The following is a 6095-nucleotide window of genomic DNA, read 5'->3' on the forward strand; positions in this document are numbered from 1 at the left end:
CCAAATTAGGCGATCTAGTCTATACTTGTTTGCTATGCACATAACATAGTTAGATTAGCTAATTAATTGGAATAAGAACGCATGTGTTTTCACAAACAATATATCATGTTTAGTAGTGACTGATCTTTGATCGGGCGAGCGGGGGGTGCTCATAGATGACCTTCCCCAATCGTACCCAAGTTCCCGAGCCGCAGCAACTTTGGTGATGACGAACACGTGGCCTTAGGCAATGAGTTAGGGTTTTCTAAATTCCCCCAAAATAAAATATTTAGGTGGCGACACTGTATCTGGCAAAGCAGTCCATGTTTGGCTCTTCTTTCTTAAAAATTAGTTTTCCAAAATGATTTGTCAGATTTGGACTCTTTGGTGATTTATCAATCTTGCATTACACTTTGCAAGATCAGATTAAGAACCGTGACATATTGAGTCCGAACTGTGGAAAAGCATAGGCCCCTGGGGCGCATCCACAGTTTCTAGCGACTCTGCTGGGGATTTATAGAACTTGACTCAAACTCATGATATTTTGTTTTGACTGCACTTATGTGTTTCTTTGCATTGTATTTGCATTGGTGCGCCTAGGACACCGTGTTTTCCGTATGCTATTCCTGAACGGTTTGCCGGAGGCTTGCTTTGAGAAGCGTGCCATAAGGCTAACCGGTTGCGGGCTCTGCCATGACGGGAACACAAACCCTGATTTTTACCGGGGCACCCTTTTTGACGATTCGACCTAGTGCATATCAGAAACCGTAGTGACCATTCCAAACTAGGACAGGTTGCTTACCCGATTGTAGGTTGTTTGAAACTGTTGCGTGCATAGAAAAACCCTAGCTGCTGACAAAATAGGACAGGGAAACCCTACCCCAACATAGGGGTGTTTTGGCTCCCATTTACTTGCTATGTACTTTTAGAGTGTATCTCTACAGGGAATGCATATATCAGTTTGCAAGTCTGAGTATCAGGCCAACGGGCATCAGTATTAGTGTTTTGAGAATCAGTTATACCTGCGGGTATCAGATTCAGCTTTGGGGCAGTGACTTTGGAGAACAGTGATTAATCATCGTATACAGTTATTTAGCTATGTTTATGTCTGTATTGATGAAATTGGGCTGAGATACTGCCTGTTTTCCCTTTCAATTCAGAGATTCAGTTCAAAGCAACCAGTGTTCTCTCTGACTGAGGCAAGGCAGGAAAAGGCTCACCGGTTTATCATATCCGTTAGTCACCAATCCTGTCACCTCTGTTCAGTCCAGTAGACTTATGATGACCCAGAATTCAGAGAAGATTGTAGTCATGGTAGTCGCATTAAACCAAGGAATCATCATGCAAGATAATGCCGACGTTGAAGTGCCGCATCCACCCAGGTCACTGCCGCACGCCCGATTTGGGAACCCCAGTTGTTTCAAGCTCGTGAGCCCACCGCATTTGAGTTGATGGGAATGATTGGCGACCTTCATTGATCTGTGTCCGATCAAGCTTACGGAATGTCGGCTCTGCCGCCGACCGCATCATATGTCAAAAATTTCACTCCAGAAGAACCCCCGCTCCTGGGTCGAATCGTAATTGAACTCAGCCAACCTGAACCCATCCTGAGTATAGGCAGTGGCATGCCAACAACAACGGGACTTCGCACTGATACAGCAACCCAAACCTTTGACCAAGCTGAGGTGAGTGGTAAGAACAAGGTAGAAGTGGAAACTGATCCCTACGAACAACTCATGTGGCTATTGAGGCTTTGAAAGCCGGGGGACTGAATAAGTAACAGGTACTCGCAGTTGCTGCAAGAACTGTGGAAGACACTTTCCCCACTCCGACTGAGGGCAGTTCAAGCCAAAGGGAGAACTAGGAGAAAGGCCGTCATACTGGAAACGATCCTGTTAGATCTAATCATGCACCCAGAAAAGATCAGAAAACCAAGCCAGGACCTGCTGACCCCTTTACTAGTACGGCCAACAAAAATCCACAAACCTCGAAGTATTTACCTCGAGGTGGTAGGGTCTTTAATGCCCTCTACATGCCTTTGTCCAAGGCGCTTCAGATCCTTACTGAAAAGGGGCATCTTAAACCCCTCGAGCCTCAACCTCTCCCTAGTCGTCTTCCACCTAGCCATGACGCTACCCAGTACTATGCGTACCATCAACAGACCGGTCATACCATTGACAATTGCTTCCGTCTTCGCCATGAAGTACAGGATTTGATTGACAATGAGGTCATCCTCCCACCTATTTCAGCAAAATCCATTGCCACTGGGTCAGTGAACTTCAAGGATAATACAAGCTTGTCATCATGCAATGAACAACCTGCAGGTGGCACTCAGTTTACTTCAGATGTGGCGTATGGTACGCACTATTTTGAGCATTTGCGAATGTTAGTTTTTGTGCTTCCTGACTTGGATATTCAGTCAGTTTTGTTGTCTTGTATATAGTCAGTCTTTTTGGCACTATGTCAGTCGGGCCTATCTTGTTGTACCGAGTCAGTCCTGTCGTGCAGAAGGCGGGTGATTCCAGAGGTGTTACCTCGGATATCACTATTTTGTTTTGTGTTTGTCTTTTTGCTTTCTTTTGAGTCTGTTTCTGTCATGGAGCCAGTTGTGCCAATAGATCTGAATGAAACAATAGTGTTTTTCACACTCTTGTGTGTGCTTCTGCCTTGCGCCGGTTGTGCCAGAAGTTTTGATGAAATGACAGTGCTTTTCGCCTGCTTTTCTGTGCCTTAAATCATTGCATTGACCTAAGTTTTTTCAAAACTTTTTGAACATTGTGATGAAAACAAAGAGGAAGGAATTCTTCGGGATTTGCAAAAATTTGATCAATTAAGAGAAAGAGAGGCATGCTAAGCCCTTAATGATTGAAATCATGCTTGTTAGTGTGAGTACTGAGAAGGACCCTAGCTTGATCTAGATTGGTTCTACTTTGTCTTCAGCGCGAGCGATTAGTCGCCTTCTTAAAAGATTTCAAAAAATGTTTTGCGTGGTCCTGCGAAGACCTGTGTGGAATCGCTCTTGAGATTGTGCAACCTAGGATCGCTCTCAACCTCGAGAACCGACCCCCTTACTTTCAAACCTTGAACTTGGATTCAGAATGTTCAACGGTCAATCACAATTTGAGGCCTGTATGGCCAGATTTGAAGCTGCCCATGAACTAGGGCAAGAAAGTCAAATCAAGAAGATCAGATGGCATCAAAAGGAAGCCTGCAAAGCTCGATCAAAAGTAGCCCTCAAACTAGGGACAAGAGATATCAAATTATGCTTGAAGAGTCAAAGATGAAGATCGGCAAGAATGCCAAATCCCATAAGGGAGGAAAGAAGAAAATACTACTGAAGGACAACCTAGTTCCTATCCACAACACTAGGGGCAAATTCAGCCCCCCATTGGATGGACTCCTACATCGTCAGTAAACAACAGCCATTCTCCTGGATTCAGATGACTTCAGGATCTCAAAACCATTTGACATGGACAAAGCTACACTTTTACCCTTGAGAGGCTCGTTGGGCCGAAAACCCAGAAGGGCGACCCAGGCAAAAGTTAGAGCAAGAAAAAGAAAATAAAAAATAAAAGAAGAAAAGAAATGAAAAAAAATGAAAAGAAATAAAAGAAAAGAAAAACATAGCTCGCAAGGTTGAAAACCCGAAAGGGCGGCCTTGGCAAAAGTTAGAGCATAAAAGGTGAGGGTTAATACACAAGTGTACTTTAACCCGAACTACGTAAGGCTTGATTCCCATGGTTGGGATACGTAGGCAGCTTCATTCTGAAGTCCAGCCATAAACACTTCCAAATCGACTATGTCCATGTAATGGTTCCGGTCATCTTTGTCATTCCTATATCCGAGAATTCGGTTGTGATCGCCACTCTGAGGATTGATTGCAATATGCTGCGGTGCCATTCAGAGAAGGGGCAACTCTCTGTTACCATACAATGTGCTGCGGTGCTATTCAAACAAGGGACAACTTTCTATTGCCATGTAGTGCCATTTAGACGAGGGGCAATTTTTCCTTCAAATCCGAGGTTGTGCATCTCGAGAGTAAATTCTGTGCTCGTTGAGCAATCGCCATTTGCAAAAACAGTTTTGAGAATTTTTACTGAGGTTGACTAATTCCCTCAAAAATTATTCCATTTTTTGAAAACTAGACCATTTCTTGAATCCAAAAAAGGGAAAATTTTCAGTGCTTATAGCCTGATTTGCATGATTTAAAATCAAAAAATTGAACAAGCATGTTAATCTAACTCTCATTTTGGTTAAAATTGTTTTAGTAGAAAACCAAAACAAAAAAAAATGGTCAAACTGATGAACTAGGAGCACAGTTGAGTCAGGTGTTCTGTCTTTTCCCTGTTATCACCACACTTGCCAGAAAGGGCACAACTGAGGATAACAGCAAAATGCCGAAAGCTCTCTCATCCTCCAAGCAACGAGGTACCAAGCCAGGTGCGAAGCACGAACGGGAATGGGTTAAGATATTCCACTCCCTTGTCTGGACACATCTGATTACGTCCAAAACTCCCCAATAAAACATCGTCAACCGATGTCAGCTGCAAATTTGCTACACACCCAGTTGTAGCGCAACCCCTCTATGGAAGCAACTCACTAGCTGTGCGTAGAAGAATGAGAATCTAGCAGAATACTAGGGGCAAAAGCCCGCAACTTCATTTTTATCCATCAACCACCCAGGGAAGGGATTAAAAAAAAATGAAAGATTGAAGAATAGAGAGATGTGCACTGAGACAAAAGTGAGGAAATGGCTTTTCAGAGAAAACGAGCCTAAGGGTCAAGTGATGTGAGGATCACAAATAAGAAAATATGGGAAACAATACTCAGAGAAACTGGCTCCTCATGATCTGAGGGGTCTCTTGTCTTTGTAATACGTCTGAGTGTCGTGTTGGTTGTGTTGTTTTTCTCGATTCTTGTTTTGAGTCATTTAAAGTGTTACTCGATGTGTTTAGGCTGTTTACTTTTTGTTTTTCTTTGTTGAGTCATTTTGACTACGGTCAGTTGTAGGCTTAATACCCGGTTGAGAACCTCTTTCTCATTTCAATTTCAAAATGAATCGTTTCATGCTTGGAGTGCAGTACCATTCTCCACATTTGTACGAAACAAAATTTGTTCTTTCATAAGCCGAAAGATTTAATCCAGGTCATGTCAAAACGGTAAAACCAGAACCTATCTGAAGTTATGGGTTCCGGATCGCGAAGGGTTCCGGATTGCAAAGCAAAGAAAAATAAGGAAAATTCGGAGCATCTGAGTCTGTTTCGGCTCCTGCAAATTCCGTCTTTCTACCCAGTGTGTTCAAAATGAACCAAGCATTGTGTTACGGGTTGTGTGTTCCGAGTGGGCAATGTTCGGAATGGGCTGAGTGTTCAAAGTGAGCCGTGTATAGAATAAATTGAGTACTGTATCATGAGCTGTGTGTTCAGAATGGGCGGTGCGCTGTATGAGCTGTATGCATAATAAATCGGGTACCGTATTACGAGCCATATGTTCAGAATCAGCAGTGTCCTGCATAAGCCGTATGTTCAAAATAAACAGAGTACTGTGTTATGGGCTGTGTGTTCGTAATGGGCTGTGTGTTCAGAGAAATAGAGTGCTGTGTTGCGGGCTGTGTGCTCAGAGTGGGCTGTGTGTTCAAAATGAAATGAATATTATGCCGAATATTGATTATTGATTCCTATCCATGTTTGGGATACGTAGGCAACTTCATCCCGAAGTCTAGCCATAAACACTTCCCCGATCAACTTTGTCCATGTGATCGCCTTGGTCATCTTTGTCTATTCAGCATTCAAAAGCTCGGTTGTAATCTTCGGTGCAGTGCTACTCAGACTAGGGGCAACTTTCTAGTTGCTGGGATCCGGGGTTGTGCATCTCAGTGACAGATCTCATGCGTGTCCAGTTCTGATCCATATCGAAAATGGTTTTGAAAAGTTTTAATAAAAGTTGATTTTGTTCAAATTAATCTTTTTTACAACTTAGAACATTTTTGGACCGAACGGAAAATTTTCAGTATCCACAACCTTCAATTACATTGATTTCAATACAGAGTTCTCCTACTCTTGAATACAAAATTGAAATTGCTTTTCATTACATTCATAAAGAAAGTTTGAAAGTTC

Source organism: Camellia sinensis, chromosome 1 (assembly GCF_055761805.1).
Source record: "Camellia sinensis isolate YWXY chromosome 1, ASM5576180v1, whole genome shotgun sequence".
In the NCBI taxonomy this organism is placed as follows: Eukaryota; Viridiplantae; Streptophyta; class Magnoliopsida; order Ericales; family Theaceae; genus Camellia; species Camellia sinensis.